At 40.2% G+C, this 20,458-nt stretch overlaps 1 protein-coding gene across 1 annotated transcript in view; it reads right to left on the reverse strand.

Annotated features, from left to right (window-relative positions):
• Window positions 1–19,464, reverse strand: part of DDR2 (discoidin domain receptor tyrosine kinase 2) — a 137,471-nt gene extending 118,007 nt beyond the window's left edge. The window contains exon 1 of the mRNA XM_030824042.1: window positions 19,323–19,464. The gene's annotated coding sequence lies outside the window, so the exon portion shown is untranslated. The remainder of the gene's footprint in view (window positions 1–19,322) is intronic.
• Window positions 19,465–20,458: the final 994 nt, after the last annotated feature.

Genomic DNA, 20,458 nt, shown 5'->3' on the forward strand with positions numbered 1-20,458 from the left:
AATCTCTGTATAGTGCTCTGTACCAGTTGATCTTTATACTAGTAGGTGGCAGAAGTAAGACTCAGGTGCAAATTTCTGACTAAATTGTGTGTCCAAAAGAACAGGTAAAAATAAAACAGAGATTGCTGGTGAAACAGTAAAGCAAAAGGGGTGAGCTGCTCTCACCAAAAGATAAATGTCACACTTTACCAGGTTCACTGATTACCTATGAAAGCAGGTTAATCCTGCTCTGTATTATTAAGCCCTAGGAGGTAGAATTTCTGTTATTCATTCATTAATTCATTCACTCACTCATTCATTCTTCAGTGTATATTACTGAGTACCAAATATATGTGTTAAGTGCTAGGTAATCCTAACACCAAATGTGTTAAGTGCTAGGTAATCCATCCATGAATTAAGAGCACACGAATTGTTTTTGGTGAGAGCAGACCACCCCTTTTGCTTTACTGAACACTCTGCATTGGGATTGCAGCCTGAATTGAGGGAGAGGGAAACAGATTGAAGATAGGTTCTGGAAGGTGAAATGAGTCTTGCTGATGGCTCATATGTCGAAAGAATAATCAAGGATGACTCAGCTTGAGTACCTGAATGGATGGTTTTGCCTTTTATTGAGTTTGGGAAGAAAAGAAAAGCAATATATTTGGAGGAAAGTAAACCCAGCTTTGAACACAGCAAGCTTAAATTATCTGTAAATCATCCAGGTAGAAATAAGCATTCTGATTGTTATCTAATCTGGAGCTCAGAGATGAGGCCTGAGCTAGAGATATAAATTGGAGGGATAAAAGCATATAAACGGCCTTTAAAGACGAGACTAGAGAGATTACCTAGAGAGACAGTATGTGTAAAAAGGGAAGAAAAAGAGGCCAGGACCCTTACTAAGGCTCTTTCTACTCTACCACACTGCCTTTTTTTGCTTGGATTTATGAGTGGAGGCAAATAGATACACAAGTAAAATGTGTCAGCTGAAATGGACATAGCACGGTCCATGGGGGAAATACTGGAACTTGTCTGTTTTTTTTGCTTTGTTTTGTTTTAACTAAAGTGCTATAGGTGAAGGAAAAAAATGGAGATCTGAATCATTGAGAGTTCTTGAAAAACAGATTCTGGCTCTCTCTTGCTTGCTCTCTCTCTCTCTCTCTCTCACACACACACACACACACACACATAATGACAGATGATAATCAGCTACCCATACACAAATGAAAAATACAAACCCCATGAGCCTAAAATGCTTCATCTTCTCATCTTTTAATAGGACACAAGAGAAATAAAAAGCCAGAGTTGCCCTAACATTAGTTCATTCCTCTCCCATGACTCATTAAGCATTCATGTCACCTTAAAATTTTACAATTAAGAGAAATTGGCCCTATGTGAATTAATGGAGCTCTTCCCTGCCCTGGACCCAGCAGGGTCTATCTGACATGAAGCAACACAGTTTATGGGGAATATAAGAGGGTGGTGTTCCCATACCCTTCCTGAACCGGGGCCCCACCTTTGAGAACACCAACTGGCTCCCAAAAGCTGCCCTCTAAGAAGCTCTTTCTGTGCACAAACTTTTTAATGATGTATTAATTTTTCTTGAAAGGTAGGGGAAAGAATTTGGAAGTACATTTGAGCTGATTGTTATATCTACAAAATTAATGTCTTTATGTCTAATTACAGAACTAAAATGGGCAATTAGAGCCCGTAATTAAAGAATGTACATAATGATGAAATTACAGTGTGCAATGATTCAGGAAAAATCTTAATTACACTCTGTGAACCTGAAGTTCCTGGCACTATCTCACATTGCTATTTTCATCCCAGAAATCATTTGTATGAGCTCATCTCACAGGTTTTCCATGTCTCTGAGTGGGGATGCTTTATGCGGACAGAGAGGCCCTGAGAACGTGCCCACTGGTAACTTTCACTAAGACCAGTCAGCACAGTCCATCCTCATGAGAATGGCCGCCAGAACACTGAAAAAAACAAAACTGTATCTCATGACTAATGTGATAGAAAGCTGTTCTCTGGGCAGTTTTCAAAAGTTAATCTTTTACCACAACATTATGGGTGGAAATTTGCCTAAGTACTACTTATTTAGACTCACCATCAAAACATTTGGTCAATTAATTAAGAAACAATAAAGTATACATGAATCTATATGTATATATGTGTATACATATATATATTTAGTTTAGTATAAATATGCATATGTGTGTAAACATATAATATATAGTTTTTAAAAGAATATGAAGAAAGATAAGAGCATCATGTATGATGTAGTTTGTGTAGATCCAGGCACTAATTTATGCACTACTTTGCAAAAAACTATTCAGAAACATAACAGGAAAAAGTTAGAAAAGCAGAAAGTCAAGGCACAAGAGGGAAAATGTGGAGGACCAGGAGCCAGAGGATCTACCTGGACAGAATGCTAAAATTATGTCAGACTTTTTTTTATAAGTACTACTTATATGTTGACTCATTTAATCCCCATCACAACTCTATGAGATAGACACAATTGTTTTATAGATGAAATAATAAAGCACAGAATGGTTAACAATTTGCCAGTTACCAAGCTGGTAAGTGACGGAGCCAGGTTTAGAACACAAGTACCTGGCTGCAGAGCCCAGCAGTGGTCCACTGAAGGCTTTTGAGCAACAGAGTGACACAAGAAGATGTATCAAGAGTACGTGCTCTTGTAGCTCTAAAGAGGATGAACTAAAGTTGAGGGAAAACCAAGCATTAAACTATAGCAATTGCCCAGAAAAGTGACCAAGACAGTCTGACCATTAAAACTGACAAACAAGGGGAGGGAGAGATGAGAGACATCATGGGAATAGACAGGGTAGGGCTGAGTGACTGGTAGGTATGATAGGGAAAGTAGGTCAAAGATGACTATGTTTTTGACCTAAATGACAAAACGAATTGTGATAACATTATCAGAGACAGGAAAGGGAAGGAAGAATACAATGGAAAAGTTGAGTTCTTCACAGATGTTGTGTCTTTGAGATACTGAGGGCTTCCACAAGGAGGCATCCATCAGGCAGGTAGAGATTCCAGACAAGAGCTTAATTGATCGGGCTAGAAAGGCTAATTAGAAAGGAGACTAGGAAGAGAGAACCAAAGCCAGGGGCAGCCTGACAAGACCAAGGGAGAGAACACAGAGGAGAAGGAAAGGGGAGTCACAGAAAGGACATGACTCCAAAGTAAAAAAGGCAGTAGTTATTAGTCACCGCCTCCCAGGAGCTTCTCAGCCTTCACCTAGAATAACCCCATCTTCCTCTATCATAACTCACACATTTGGGACATGGTAACCCTCAGGAAATGCTAATGATATGATCATTGCTATTTATTAAAATTGCTCAACGGTCAGCTCCAAAGGGCAAGGGTAGCATCTGTCTTGTTCACTGCTGAATCCTGGAAGCCTTGTGCTTAGCCTGGCATTAAATAAACGTCCTGGGCAACGAAGGAGTGAGTAGAGGATTGTAGGAACTGAGTTGATGAGAAGTTGGCAGTAGGAACTCATTCCCAGTCCGGTGCCATTTCTACTGTGCCCCATGACCTTCTCCTCTCCCGACCACTGCCCCCAGCTTCTCACAGGCAGCCCTCACAGCTCAGTAATGAGTTCTCACGTGATAGGTTCACATGTTACAGACCATGCATGTATGTGTGCTGACAGGGTACAAAGAGGCCAAGCCACAGCCACTTTTCCCTTCACAGACCACACCCCTCATTTACTGTGAACCTCCTGGCACATGAAGAAAAGGTTAAATACAGCATTTCAACCACCATAACAAGCATAAAATGTTCACCAGGGCCAAAGGAAAAAGCAGCATCCCACTCTCAGGCCTCCCACCACTTGTACCAGAGTCAAATCTCTGGAATTAGTGTTCTGGCTCCTCAGCTAACATAACCACTTGCTCCTGGCAAATCAGAGAGAAGCCACTTACCCTTCCAGATCACATGAGCCTCTGGGTATCAACAGACAACAGAAACACTAGGGGTTTGCATTTGGTTAAAGCAACTGAAATCAGAGGCATCAGCAAAGCTGAATTGAGTCAATCGTATCCGAAGTATTTGGGTTTATATTAGCTAAATTATTAATGCCCAGGAGGAAACTAGAGGGCAACAGTTTCTTTTATCATTGTTGTCATGGCTCTTCTGATCTGTCAGCTTGGCTAGGCTGTAGACCCCAGTTATTCAAACATTGATCTAGGTGTTGCTGTGAAGGTGTTCTATAGATTGACTAAAATCCATCATGGGTTGACTTTACGTGAGGAAGATCATCCTAGGTAACCTGAACAAGCCTGATTCAGTCAATTGTAAAGCCTTAAAATGGAGAGCTGTGCTGGGCACAATGGCTCACGCCTGTAATCCCAGTACCTTGGGAGGCCAAGGCGGGCAGATCACGAGGTCAGGAGTTCCAGACCAGCCTGGCCAACATGGTGAAGCCCCGTCTCTACTAAAAATAGAAAAGTTAGCCAGGCATGGTGATGCATGCCTGTAATCTCAGCTACTGGGGAGGCTGAGGCAGGAGAATTGCTTGAACCTAGGAGGCAGAGGTCGCAGTGAGCCAAGATCGTGCCACTGCACTCCAGCCTGGGCGACAGAGCAAGACTCTGTCTCAAAAAACAAACAAACAAACAAAACAAATGTTTACAAAGCAAATCATCTATATAAACAAAATTACAGGGAGAACTTAAACCTTTTTAACCTTTAGAAAGCAAACTATTTTCAGGAATTTTAAAAACGTGTTATTAGTTGATAATGTATATAGCAACAATGATAAAGTTCCCAATTTCTCTGTTCATCACAGCAGGGCCCTTCACTTTGTGCTAGCAGCGCTTGCTGGCCATGCTTCTCTGTTAACATTAATGCACTCATAGAGAAAATAGCCCAGTTACAGAAAGATACAGCTGTCTCTCTTTAATTGGGCTGGTGACTCCTGACCAAAAGCAGGAAAAATAATATGGAGAACATTTCAAGCCCAAATAAACAGAATACCAATTCTAAGGAAGAATTACTGTATTCATAAATTAAATAATTCACATAAAGGGATCAATTCTTCTGTCTAGCACGTAAGCACTTCATAAATATTAGCCATTATGATTGAATTGTGAATTGAGTACACATTTATTGATTAGTAATTAGGATTGGTGATACAATAATTAAAATAACTAATGTTATTGTTGCTGATACAATTAAGTATACCTACACACACATGTTTATAACAAAAGTGTTCACTAAAAAGCCATGCAACATTCAAATTTTTGGACTTGACTGTGGTGTGTTTGGAAAATGGGAGAAAATAGATTTGATTCCCATTTACGTCTCAACTTACTTAAAATTCTAATGGTATTCGATCATCTCCATTGTTTCATAGCCTTTGAACAGGCTTCAGAAGCATAACAGCCATATTTCATAAATTAAAAATCAGAATACTGCATTTTACAAACAACATTTTTCCCCAGTTGGTGAATTTTTGTGAAAAATATCTAAAAGTTGTTATATTCAGTTATAGTAATAATTTAATAAGTTGCTTATATTGAAAAGAATAAAATAATAACAAAAGGAATATAAAATTTAGTAAAAATATTTCCAGTCACTATTGTTTGCATGTTTGAAATCAGAACTACCCTTAAAAATCCTGCATGTATTTGTCACCATGTGACATGAGCAAAGGTTATAATATTTGCACCCCAAAGGAACTAAAGTACATTTCCTTAAATATTTTCTTAGGTATTTAAATCATGTCAGGAGTCTGCCCCTGACTCCGCTGCCAGATTCCTGTGAATGGATAATGTTTCTGCTGCACCTAAGTCAAATCTCTCCCCATCCCCACCTATTTAATAGCATGGTGGGTTGAATTGTGTCCAAGAAAGATATCTTAGACGCAATTGTGTCCAAGAAATATATCTTTAACAGTGTGGTGGGTTGAATCGTGTCCAAGAAAGACCCTATTTCCAAATAAGGAACCAAAGAGTTAAGGTTATATTCATAGGTAACCTTAGGAATGTAACCTTATTTGAAACTAGGGTCTTTGCAGATGTTATCAAGTTAAAATGAGGTTATCTGGATTGGGATGTCACCCACTGACTAGCGTCTGAGGGAAAGGAGAAAAAGATGTGGACACAGAGACAGAGAGACATACACAAGGAAGAGTATGTAAACATCAAGGCAGAGACTGGAGTGATTGCAAGAGCCATCAAAAATTAGATGTCAAAGAAAGATGCTCCTCTAGAACCTTCAGAGGGAATATGGCCCTGCTGACACCTTGATCTTGGACTTCCAGCCTCCAGAACTGTGAGACAATCAATGTCTGTTGTCCTAAGCCACCCAGTTTGTGATCACTTGTTACAGTAATCCCACAAAACCCATAAAAGCAGTCAGATCCATTATGCCTTTTCTTCAGAAGTATTTTTCCCATCAATCACAAGCTAAGGTCTAATGTGTCTAACATTCACAAGCCTAACCAGGGTTTTTGCATCAAAGAATTAGCCTGGATCTCCCCTGCCACGGTACCTTTACTTCCAGTGGCTTTCCAATAAAATTGTATTTACAGACAGACTGCTGGCCCACAGGCTGTCATTTGCCAACTTGATTTTTTTCAATATTGAATTAAAATTTTATTCATCTTGATAGCTGAGTTTTTGGCATCCCCTTAAAGTTTGTACTCCAGAGGAGTGCTTCATTGCCTCACCCTACTACTGGCCTTATCCCTCCAAATTCTTCCCTCACTCCCCCCACCTCGCTTTATCCATTAGTTTGCATTTTTCCAGGCTGAGTTGTTCCCTTTCTTTCCAGCCTCTCTCCAATGCTCTGAGTAATAATTCTTGGTCTCCAGTGACTCTGACAATTGATTGCATCTGCAAATTTTAATAACAGCTAATATTTCCTGCAGATAATTGAGGAAGGTGTCAATTAAGGCCAATCCTAACCAGATGCCGACTGGCCTTCCCTAGACACTTCTGTTGAGGGAGAGGGGTAGTGTCATTGTCGGGGTTGTGGGGGTGTCCTTTGTCATTCTCCTGCCTCATTTATGCAATCTAAGCCATCCTAATCATTTGGATATCATATTGAGAACATTGCATAAAAGATGGTAACTAGTTAAAGGACAGCTCATCTTATGCTGGTCCCTCACTCACCACCAGTGCATTTCTTCCAAATAATATCCTTTAAATATGTTTGGCCTTGAGTTTCTTGTTTGAGGGTGTATGTTTGTTCTTTTCTACAATTTAGTGTGACTGCCTGCTCCCTGATCCACGCTTCTCTGCCTGATTGTAAAGGTTCCCTGTTGACTTGTGCTTTATTGCAGTGTGACAAAAAGAGCTCTGGACAAAAATTCAAGCCACTGGGAAACACAGGTTCTGCCATAGTCTCTCTGTGTGCGTCTCTGGCCAAGCCACTTGCCCCCTTTAGCCCTCCCTTTTCTTCATCTGTAACACAGAATAACAATTTCTGTCCTTTCTTCTTGTGGTGGTTATGAGTAAAGAGAATAATAAGTGTTCAAGTGCCTTATTACTAAAGTAAGTACTGTACAAAAGTTTACAGATATAGATGTACAAGGAAGAGCCTTGCATTATTGTTTGTAATCACAAAACACTGGAACTAGGGGACTGGCAGCAAAATATGGTATATTCAAACAACAAATGATTCTGCCATCATTCAAAAATAATTGACTTGGAGATAGATAGATGATTGATAGATAGATAGACTTATATGAATAGTTCCATTTTGAAAATGATATGTGTGTATATATATCTCCATCCAAAGTTGCATGAATATATATACATTCATGAGTTTACATATATCTTAAATAATTATAAATATATATATATATCCATGAAACTTTGGAAAAATGTCAAGAAGGATAAACACCAAACTTAAATGTTAAGAAAAGTAGTTATCTCTGGGGAATTAGAAAAGTTGGCTGGGAAGAGAAATTTTACTTCTTATTTTATATAATTCTTAAGTGGTGAGATTTGAGGTTAGTACAACTTAATGATTTTCAGGTTTTTAATTTTTTAAAAATGCAGAAAAAATAAAGTGCTACATAAATGCCAGATATTCAGCTGCAACCATGTGCCTGATTTTACATACATGCTCCTTATGGTACACATTTTTAATCACTAACCCTCCCCCTTTCCCCCACACACATTTTTTCAACAGCTGGGGAAATTAATCCCACAGTGATACAGAGGTTTACTCAAGATTACATAACTAGTAAGTCAGAGCAATGATCCATCATCCACTTTGACTATAACGCTGCATACTCTTTCTGGAGTTCACACCGACCCATTGCCATCAAAGCTACGCCTGTCCTTCATTTGCACATTCATTCATTCCACAAATACTTACTGAATGTCTACCCTGTGTTTAGCACCATACTTGGTCCCAGCAAGAGCTGCACAGATGAACAAGGCAAGCTTTCTGCCCTTAAGCACTTCAAAATCTTTTGTGCTGCTAATAAAAAACAGAAGGAAAAAGAATGCGAGAGAGAGAATGAGAGAGAGAGGACAGTAAACAGTTGGGAACTGTCCATCTGACCTGGCTCCTCTTGAGTTGAGTCAGAAGATGACTGTGATCACCTCCTTCTAACAGTGCCCTTTGTGCTGGAGCATGGCAAAGACGCTCTTGGCATTTTGGTACACAGTTTCTCAACCTCCTTCATGGTTTTTGTCCAACATGGACATATGGGTCATGAAAAGAAAAAAGGGGAGCAATGCATTTGTAGAAATTTGAAGGAAGAAAAGGGCTCTGGTCATGTTAGGAGTTATTCAAGAGATGAAGTTTAAACCAATTTACACTGGCTAAAAATGGAAAAAAATCCTCTGACTCAAAATAAAGAAACATAGACTTACTGTGGGCCTGTGTGTGATTTTTCTTAGGATTTTCAGAAATATCATAAATAGTCTACATATCCTTCTCCTCTTATGTATCTGGGGATCACAGATTGGAATGTATTGATTAACAGACCATAAACAAAGGATTTAGAGAAGTGTTCACCTTTATCTCTAAAGCTCACTTAAGTAGATTTTTTCCTCCCCATGGAGTTGACTTTTTATTCAAATGATATTATCTGTTATATCTTTGACATGTGCCATAGTTTTGATAAAAGGCAGCATGTATGAGTGGCAAAAAAAAAAATCATACATGCAAGTCCCTGTTAATCAGAATCACTGAGGACAGCATTATAACGGAAATGGGACATGAGCTAGGAAGGGTCAAATTTGACAGTGGGGTGGGCAGGGGCCACTTAAGATGCAATGGGAACCTGAGACAAGGTGCAGGCAGATGAATGAACACACCTAGGGCCATGAGGGAACAAGGTTCACTCAGCTGTAGCACTGCAAAGAATGTTGGCAACCATCTACTACACAGTCCCTTGTTTTACAGGTGTTCCATCTGAGATCTAGAGGGTGAACTAACTGCCTGGTCAAAATTACACAGCAGTACCAAACTGCTTATGTTAAAAGACGCTCCCGGTCCACTTTATGATGTTTAATGCATGCTCTGTGAACATTCTGTCCCCAGGAACAAGTAGAGTTTCAGAAAAGGGAGGTTATGGACACGTACAAGAAATAGGAAGTCTGAAAAGGTTTTTGATTTGTGTAGAAAATATACGTAGGAAACTAAGGGAAGTGAAATTGGGAAGATCAATTGGGATTTGACTTTGAAAGACCTTGAATGTCAAATCAATTCTGTATATGTAACAGAGAACTACTCCATATGTTCGAGCAGAGCTCAAATAGCAAACTTACCATTTTTTATTCCCAGGAACAAGACTAACATATGAAAATAGCTAAGAGCAAGGAAAGATATTCCCAAGAGTAAAAAAATTCTCAGAATCCCAGGGAAATAAGGAAATTACCTAGGTTTTTTTATGCATTCTCTCAACAAATATTCCTTTACAATATCTTCCCTTTAAAAAAATATGTAACTCATTTCTTTTTCTGATGAAAAAGAGATGCATGCTCATTTATGACTTTTCAATTGCATAAGGAAACAAAAATGGTCCCATAATTCCCTAACCTAAAAGCCATCATAGTTAACATTTTGGTATATTTTCATTAGATTTTTTTTTCTATGCACTTTTACATCATTGATTGTATATCTTTATATTACATTGTGATTTTTATCTTGATTTAATATAATATCATAAATACCTTCTTGTGTTATCTAAAACTCTCAAAACCCAAAGGCTTATAACTTATATATTTAACCATATACTCGAGGCTGGTCATTTAGGGTTTTTTAGTACATAATTCTATAATTATTTTGTGTATAATCTTTGTGTATAGATTTTGTCCTTTTCAGGGTATTCCTTAGAGTACATTCATAAAACTAAAGTTCCTAAGTCAAATATTATGGAAAATTTTTAAGGATATTCACATATCTTATCTAATTGGTTTCTATTCTGATTATTTAATAGGTAAAAAATATACATACAATTCTGGAGTTAGGAAGAATTACTAGAGTTTTTATTGAATGAAAATAGTTTTTCCTGTTTTAATATCTTTTCTGTAATTAGTAAATATTTAATATTTGGGCAAAAAAAGTCTTCATAAAATTAGTTTGTAGCAAAATATAAGTCCAGATTAAATTGAATGTCTACTCAGCCCTTCCCCGCATTTTGCACTGTTGCTTTCTCCTGTCTTCTGATCAGTACTCCAGCCGCCTTCCTTTTCTCACTCCTGTCCTCCCCCAGCCTCTCAGACTCTTGGATATTTTCAGTTCTGTGATTTATTAGGGGGTTTCCATTTTGCATTTCCGAGTACAGGGCTCAAGTCCACGTGCTGAGGCTTCTGCATCCTTCCCCAGGACTTTGAAAAGTAAAGTTTTGCAACAAAAAGATTAATGGTGCTTTCCTGATTTTCACGGCCTGTGTGTTTCTCATTATCTTCCCTTGGACGCAATCACTGGCTTTTGTTCCGAAGCCACATGAGGCTAGACATTGGTCTTCCCAGAGCAGGGAGACTTCTCTAGGACTAATACTAGGGAGAAAGCTGAGTCACCAGCCTCTTGTGTAGTCAAGTCCCTTCCACTCCATTCTGCTTGGCATGATTCTGCCACAGCCTCCTTCACTGCCCACCTGCTGTTATCCTGGCCCTCCTAATAAGCCTCTCCACCCTCAACTTCTTTCCCTTCTAGTATTTTTCATACATTACAGCAAGATCAAGTTTTCTCACAGCAAAATTCATATCATTTTACAACTCTGCTCAAATATCTGCAGCAGCTCTTTGTTACTTACATGGAAAGGAAAATCCAATATTTTGCAACGAATCCATACATATTTATTTATTGAGTTGACGTGAGATAGGAGACCCCCTCCAGCAAGCTCTATAGGTTTTTTAATGGGTAGCCAGAGCATTAAGCACTATGGAATCTGTACAACAAGCTCTATGTCTAGTTTGTGAGCTAAAACAGTCACATGAAAAGTGAAATGACTCAGCCTTGCATATTTGATGGCCAGATGTCACACTCAACATTTTTCAAACTCAACTCACTCTCTTCTCCCTAATCTATGTTTTCAATCTAATGGTTCCATTATTCAGGTTCTCAAGAAAAGACACATACAGGCCAGGGATACTGGGAGATTTGGGGGGCAGGAGACTTTGGCCTTGCAATGCCAATTGAAATTCAATTATTACATATTCACTTTCTTAGTTGTGCTTACGGTGAATAAAGAGGCAACGAAATTAATAAAACATATCCCCATTGTTATGAGTATATAATCTAATGGCAGAGACATAGAGCTTGCTAGAAAGCGTCCTCTGTCCCGTGTCAACCCCACACACCCAAACTGTGCCTCAGAAGCTGAAGTCTCCAGATCCCCCTCGTTCAGTTATTCAGTTTAGAAAAAGTGGACTAGGACACCTCCACATACTTTCTTGATTCTCTTCTACTTGCTTTCTACTGAATCCCAATCAATCCAGATACTAGAACAACTATTAGTATTTGCAAGCACTTCATATTTATAAAACACTCATTCAAACATTATCTGATTTGATCTTCACAAAAAACTCACAAGGCACGTTTTTATCACCTTCATTTTACAGATGAGAAACACATGCTTTAGGGAAATTAAGCCACACAACTAGGTTCTTTTCAGTGCAATAAACATATGTCTAATTTCTAATATATGTCAGGCACTAAGGGTAAATAAGTATGTGAAATGAAGCTCTTTTCTATCAATGACTTTACAATCTGGAGAGAGAGACAGACTCCAAATGGATAATTTCCACATAACGTGGTATGAGAACAGACAGTGTAGAAGTTGTTGCAAAAGCAGAGAAGTAAATGTCCAACCTAACCTGCAGACTCAGGGAAGGAAGCTGGGGTGGTTATGTCACCTGGATGGAAACTTGAACGAGGTGTCAGTTAGCTCACAGATCAAGAAAATAGAATTTGAACTCAGATGTGTCTGACTCTCCAGTTCATGTTTTTCCTGACATCCTGTTACACAATAGGTTTTCAATGGATATTCACTGAGTGAATGAATGAATGAGTGAATGAATGAATGAATGAATGAATACATTATACTTCTTCCAATGAAGAGAATGTCTAAAATATCAGCCCAAATAGTAACTTTGGCTTTAAAACCTTCACATTCTGACCAGCTAAGCTAATCAGCTCTGCATCTTAGGGAATTCCAGGAGGGCTTCCAAGAAACAAGGTTTAACATAAGGGGCTCTAATTCACCCCTACAATCTTTAATTGGTTGAAGTCAAGGTAGACTCTAGAATTAAGGAGAAGACTCTCCACTTATGTTTGCCCGGCCTCTTCATAAACCCTTTTAGTGTCCTGGACTATGCAGACAAAGGGAAAAGGAACTAAGTAAGAATAAAGCTTCTGGAGCTACAGCAAAGATTCCCACAGAATCTCACCCTAAACCTCTTTGGCCCCAGATAACTCTGGATGAGGAAAAAGAATCTCAATTCTCCTACACCCACCTCCTCTGAAATCTGGTTCTGGAAAGAAAACCAAGATCTCCAAGACTTGCAGAGCAGAGCAGAGTGCCCACATCCTCCAGTGATTACACGGGTCCCACTTCCCGCCTCCCACAACCTCCGGCTTCACTGTGTTTGTGGAGCAGATGCCTCCATGCCAGCTTCTCTTCTGTATTTCCTGATCCTTGGCCTAAGTCTCTGCCTTCTGTCTCTGTATGCTTGGCGTACACACGCAGCTATTCTTGGAGCTTGTATGTGCCATCATTTCATAATTCAAAAACCCAAATAAGAGACAGGTGGTGGGATTCTCCAAGGGAATTAAAAGAAGGACTCCAAGCCCATACAGTCTGCCCAGTGAACAGCCCAGAGTGTGGCCAAAACCAACGCTACCTTTTTAGGAGTAAAATGTGTATTATAACCAACTTGTACAAGGCTTTTTATTTCCTTGGTTCCAGATATATTTTTACTCAGAATTTCCTTTTGATTCCAATTCTTGGGAAAAGTCAAACTTGTGTTGAACAATTAATGAAATCAATTGTGGAGGAGGGAGTCAGCTCAATAAAATTACATAAAATTATAACCATTTCTTTGAGGAGGGACATAGTAAATGGATTTTGGAAAGTCACAGGCTCTGTGGTACCATTATCCAGACCAATTTTAGGCTCAAGACCCTTTGTGGGTTGCTTGGGAATTACGGTTTATGGTTCAGCTTCTCCATGAATAGCCATGGATTCAGATGGGCTTGCAAAGTTTGCCACTGGGGCAAGAGAGTATAGCTCATTCTTTAAGGAAATATTTAGAGTCACTCACATAAGCTAGGGTCAGCAAACTGTTTTCTGTAAAGTCCCAGATAGTAAAGACTTTTGGCTTTGTGGTTCATACAGTCTCTTTTACAACTATTCAACTCAGTCAATACAGCACAAAAGAAGCCACAGATAATATGTAAATACATGAGCGTCACTGTGATCTAATAAAACTTTATTTGCAAAAAGAGGTGGCAGGCTGGATGCCACCAGCAGGCCACAGTTTTCCAACTCCTATCATAAACCATCTGTTCTGTGCAGGAGTGTCACTCTCAGGAGGGAAGATGTCCGGTGACATCTCTAGAAAGGAAGTTGCTGCTTTGAAGTGAGAAAACTTCAAGATCTGGTTGTGTTATCATTACCTAAGTAACTGAGTGTCAGAACTTGCATTTAACATGATCCCTAGGTGATGTGTATACATTACATCTGGAGACCAGCAAGTCTCAAAGGCCAATCAAATTACAGATTCTGATTTAGTCTGAGGTCTTAGATCCTGCATTTTTAACAAGCTCTTTGATGATGCCAATGCTCTCACTAGGTGATATTTCAGATAGTAAAGATCTATTTTAGACCATTTTCTACAAGACTTAATACTGGAGCAGAACATAAGCACAGGGGGGTCCCAACTGCCCACCGCCACCTACCTCCTCTACCCCCAAACAAAATAATGCCTGATAAATACTATGCTAAATGTTATACAAAAGTGAAAATGTTTGACAGAGACTCAGACCTTACCTAGAGGGGATCATGGATTTTTGAGTGTGAAAAAAAATTTAATGTCTCTTATAAGACAATTAGATATCAGTGAGAAATCCTGAAACATGGTATAAAAGTCTAGAAAAGAGACTCCAAACCCCTCTCATCCATCATAAATGGAGAAACCAGGAGTTCTGTGCCCTAAAAAACAGGAAGTTTGAGCAAGTTCAAGCTCAGGAAGCAATTCAATGAACACTGCCAGCAAGAAATACTTAACAACATTGTTCCTGCAGCCCACAATTTGGGGCTAAAATATGTAGTATAATACAAAAAATCACAAAGAAATGAGAATTGAAACAATGAAAATATGATTCTACCTAGCAGCCCAAATCTGCTCTGACAGTAATAGAGTTTGTGGCTAACCCTTAAATCTACTCTTATAAGCTATAATGATCAAAGCAAAAACAAGAAGTTGAGACCTTAGAAAATCCTTGCTCCAAGCGTCTCATGCATATATATTTTTACGTTTTCCAAATGGTTCATTGTAATGACACCTTTAATCTTATTCAGGACTGCACTCACACTCAGCGAGAGGGACATCAGAAATGAGCATCTCTAACAGTAAAGTCATCCTTCCCTGCTAGAGCACGTAAAACGCACGTGCTGAATCCCCAAAATGGTGTCCAGACTGTCCAGATGTCTTAGCCCAGCCAACAATCAGGGCTCTCCACAGTCTGGCAAGTGTCCTCCTTTCCAGTGTTATCTTCCACCACTCCTCAACCCAATCCTCTGCCCCAAGTAGACGGCCGTTTCCTGCCTCCCCTCCACTCCACATGCCCAGCACAGTCCGTGTTCGCCAGATCACTCTGGGTCCTCATTGCCTAGGTCAGCTCCAAGGATAATGACCCACATCTTTCCTTCTGCATATCAAATTCCTTCCTAGCCCCCAAGGCTTAGCTCAAGCTCCACACCCTCCGTATTCAAAGCATGTATTCCTTGAACATCCCAGCTACAAGTGTCCTTTCCCTCCTTCAACCATTTGTCATGGTCCTGACTCATGCTAACCTCCTTGAGTGTAATTCTCTTTTTTGTTCCTTTCCTTTCCTATTAGCCCATGAGAAACCAAGGCCGGAGTTATCTCTTATTTATATTTGTATCCCTTCAAACTACTTCCAGAGTCCCTTACACATCACAAGTGCTCAATAAACTTTGTTACTCTTTTGGTAAATAAAAATATTGTCCACAGTTCATGAATCCCATGAACAAATAAGAGCATTGTTATTCTCTAGACTGCTCTCCTCCTCCCCAGTTCTTTCTTCATGTTACTGAAGTCTGCTCTCAGCTTATGCTTTTCAGAATGTTTCTGGAGCCCTGTTTACCTAGAATTGTCCATGTCAGCCCTTGGTTCCTCCCCTCCATTCCTCTTTGAAGAACTTTTATTTATTTATTTTTTTGAGATAGGGTCTCATTCTGTCACCCAGGCTGGAGTGCAATGATGTGAATAGGGCTTACCATGCCTCAACCTCCCAGGCTCAAACCATTCTTCAGCCTCAGCCTCCCCAGTAGCTGGAACCACAGGCAGGCACCACCATACCTGGCATTTTTTTTTTTTTTTGTACATACAAGTTCTTGCCACGTTGCCCAAGCTGGTCTCCAACCTGGCTCAAGTGATCCTTCCTCCTCGGCCTCCCAAAGTGCTGGGACTACGGACATGAGCCATCGAGCGGCCTGAAGAGCTTCTCTCCTCAGTTTCTGCTAGGCTCTCTCCCTCTCTGGTGGAGGGACATCCACAGCAGCTGTAGATTCTCTGGTTAGTTGAACACTGATCCTGAGCTTGCCTTTCTAAAATAATCCTGGCACAGCCATCGTCCCAAATTTCAGACATTGAGGTTTATGCAGCAACATGATCACAGAGTTTTGTTTACTTCAGCTGCAATCCATTCTGTGACAAGCAGACATTTCCAGGTGTGTTCCTGTCACAGCTAGACCACCATCCTCACTGCCACTCCCACCTCCAACGCCCCAGGCTGTCCTGTCTTCACGCCCTGGAAAGCGTGCACAGCAGAACGCATAAAACCAGAACCTCCGACCAGAGACTTGCGAGAAACACACCATTCCTAGGCCACTTGCTATGGAAAAAAGACAGTTTCTAACTAATGAAGACTAAGTCATAATTGGAAATGCAGGCTTTTCCCTTTCAAGGAGAAATTAATGTTGGCAGAGCTGCTCTTTTGAGCTGCCCTCCAGTGATTTTTGGAAGAGCCATTTTAGAAGAGAGAAGGAAAGGAAGACAGTGTGAATGGCAAATGGAGAGAAGAAAATGGAGAAAGAGAAGGCGATGGAAAGAGAAAACAGAATAGGAGGGAGACAGGGGATGGGGCGGAAGGGAGAGGGAGAGAATAAGGATCGAAAAGAGAAGGGAGCAGATTGGGGAGTGGGGAGGGGAAGGGAAGAAGGGGAGGAGAAGGGAAAAGAGGAAGGAGAAGGTGGAGGAAGACTGACTGGGGGTACCACCACTGGATCTCATAAGCACGGGGCCGTCAGTGCCGCAGTGGTCTTGACTTCTCCCTCTGGGAACTCTAACATCCACTAGGGGACAGGCCCCCCACAGCTGGTTAGAAATACTCAGTGCTACAAAATCTGTGTCAGAATTCCCTAGCGCCAGACAACTGAACAGAATTCAGGAGTTCAATCTGCAAAGGCTGTTGTTACCCTTCTGCTCTCAGTACCCATTAAAGAGGCAAGATCTTTGAAAAGCAAGTGGCCACCCACCCAGAGTATACCTTATGTTCCAGATTACCTATTAATAACTTCTCCTGTCCTCACTAGTTCTCCAGATTGGATGCTGAATTATTTGGTCTCCCTATTAATAAGAAACGCAAGAAACTAAAACTTAGTAAATCTCTAAACAGATTGAAATACTTAGTCTGATCATTCCCAGAAAGAGAATGAGCCTGAATTGGTGACCAGAAGGACTCTTCCTGGAGGAGCCAAGGTGTTTGAGATAGTTCCAGGGATAATATGACAGGGGAGGTGGAGGAGTGCACCAAAATCAGGCTTCACAGGACAAGGCTATATATAGCACATGCCTTCAATGTTCTAATAATAATTTATGGAAATCATTATTTAAGATTGGTGGCCAGGCATGGTGGCTCATGCCTGTAATCCCAGCACTCTAGGAGGCCACGGTGGTAGTATTGCCTGAGCTCAGGAGTTCAAGACCAGCCTGGGCAACATAGTGAGACCCCCATCTCCACAAAAAATACAAAGTGGTGGTGTGTGCCTGTATTTCCAGCTACTTGGGAGGCTGAGGTGGGAGGATCATTTGAGCCTGGAGGCAGAGGTTGCAGTGAGCCAAGACTGCACAAGATTGCACTGCTACACTCCAGCCTGGGTGACAGAGCAAGACCCTGTTTAAAAAAAAAAAAAAACAAACTCTAGTGGCAGGGAAAGAAAAGACCACAGTGATAGTTTCTGAAAGGTAAAGCGGAACAAATCATAGATAAATAATGTTTGAAAAATCTCATGTAATAGAGAAATCCTATAATTTCTGATTGGTGGTGAAGCACAGCAACGAATTATTCATTCTAAAATATACACTGTGAAGGCTCAAGTTAAGACCTCTTGACTCTCCCATACCAAGAGTCTATCATAAGGAAGGAAAAGAGGAAGGAAAGGAGGGAGGAAGGAAGAAAGGGAGGGAGGAAGAAAAGGCAAATTTCAAGGCAATCTGTGGGAAGAAGGAAACCTAAGACATTAAACTATGAAGTGAATTATTACCACCAGGAAGCTAAAGAGCAATGAGGCATTCCCTAGATAATAAACAGAAAGGAGGGGATAATCCAAAAAGCATCTTGACAGGGAGAAGAAATCTTCTGGGGAATGTAAGAAAATACCACTTTAGCCCCACCCTTATCCCAATAATCATTCACATTATTTACTCACTCATTCATTCATTCATTCAGCACACGTTCCAGAAGCTGTGCAGAATACAGTAAAGCCTAAGTTGAATCTGAGGGCTCTCACTGAGCATCCTCCATGTGTCAGATCCTGTGCTAGATGCTAGAGGCACAGGCATGAAGGAGATATGGAGCTCCAGGCTGGGAAGGTCTCAGACACAATCTAGAAATTGCTACAGTTCTAGATCCTCAGTGGGATTTTAGCCTGCCAAAGGATGAACTGAGAAGTCCCATTCAGACCAAAATTCACCTGCAGCAGACCACCTTGATATGTGGAAATGGTTTCCTAATAAAAGTTCTGCAATATAGCATGCTTCTCTTTTTGCCTTGAGTCCCAGCTAAGCACTGTACGAATCTGCAATCAGTATGCCTGGGCTAGGTTTTCTTACATTTAATTCCCCCAAAACATAATTACAGGACTCTTGTACTATTATCCTGGTTGTAGTGCTTCTATTAAGTATTGTTTTACTCTAAATCACCTCAAATTATTCCTAGAAGAAAACAACTTATAAAATAATTGTTAAAAATAAAAAATAAAAACATTGTAATATTAGAAAACATGGATTGATGCAGGAACCCTACAGATTCCAGTAGGTCCTATAAGGGCAGAGAAGTCCCAGAAAGAGGCCAGATACCCCGGCTCACTCAAAACTGAGGAAGACATTCTAGGCCAGGACACTCCAAAACTGCCCTCTAATCTAGGGCTGGTCACAACCAAATCAATGGAAGTGAAAATGAGTTAATTGACAGTCCACATCAGATTTCCTATATAGTCAAATACATTGTCTCCTCATCTGATAGCAGCTCTAGGCACAGAAACCAAGTGTCCAACTTTGCCTGTGATACCAGGCAGGATAAGTGGGGGGATTCAATGTGAGCCACACCACTCCCAATCTCGTGGTAACAGAGCCTCAGTGACGGGGCCTACTTACATCAATGGGTGCAGAGCATTCTCTGTGGAGCAGGATCCTCAAAAACAGCTGGCCTCTGCTTCTCTTCAATTATTTCAGCTTCTTTAGAATAATTCAAGCCACAAACCTTGGAACTTTCTAGAGCATTGAACCCCAGGCAATTTGTAGGTCTCCCTTGATGGAGGCTGGGAAAAAGAGAAAGCAATATTTTATTACAGACTTCGGTTCCATTCACATTTCTTTCCTCTTTGGCACTCCTGTTCAGTGCTGTGCAACAGAAACCTGCCAAGCACACCAGGCACTGAAGGAACTGGATGTATCCCAGAGGATCTCAGAGGGATGTTGTTTATACCTAAACTGATATTTGCCCAGTTAAGAAATTAAAACTGAGAATTTGAAATTTATTGTGTATTAACTCATTAAATAATAGTAATTTTGTTAAGTAATAATTGTTATAAAAATAACTTTATCTTCAAAATTTTTATAAAAATAACTTTATCTTCAAAATGAGAAGAATGACATCATTTTACATGCTTTAAAATCTCTTAAATATTTGGCTTGACCAGACACAGTTGGATTATCGTATCTGCTTCTGGATTCAATGTGTTCCAATGGCACATGTCACTGAGCCTCTGGAAAACTCCACCATACACTCGTGAGAGAATGAGAATAAAAACAACTTAGTATTATTATTAAAATAATTTTGATCTATGGATCTCCCGAAAGGGTCTCAAGGACTCCCCAGAATCCCAGAACACACTGGGAATCACTGCTGCATATGATGAAAAGTGAGTCTCATTTCCACCGCACCATCACCCTTCTTCAGACGTAACTAGTTATCAGTTACTTGAGTAATTTTCTAGAAATAGTTTACACACACATAAAAACTATGGATTTATAGTGTTTGAGGGTTTTTGGGTTTTTTGTTTGTTTGTTTGCTATTGTATTCTTTAGACAGGGTCTTGCTTTGTTGCCCAGGCTGGAGTGCAGTGGAGTGATCATAGCTCACTACAGCCTTGAACCCCTGGGCTCAAGTGATCCTTTTGCCTCAGCCTCCTAAGTAGCTAGGACTACAGGCACACACCACCACGTCCAGCTAATTTTTGTATTTTTTGTAGAGACCAGGTCTTGCTATGTTGCCCAAGCTGGTCTCAAGC

The sequence above is a fragment of the Nomascus leucogenys genome, chromosome 12 (assembly GCF_006542625.1).
Source record: "Nomascus leucogenys isolate Asia chromosome 12, Asia_NLE_v1, whole genome shotgun sequence".
Classification (NCBI taxonomy): Eukaryota; Metazoa; Chordata; class Mammalia; order Primates; family Hylobatidae; genus Nomascus; species Nomascus leucogenys.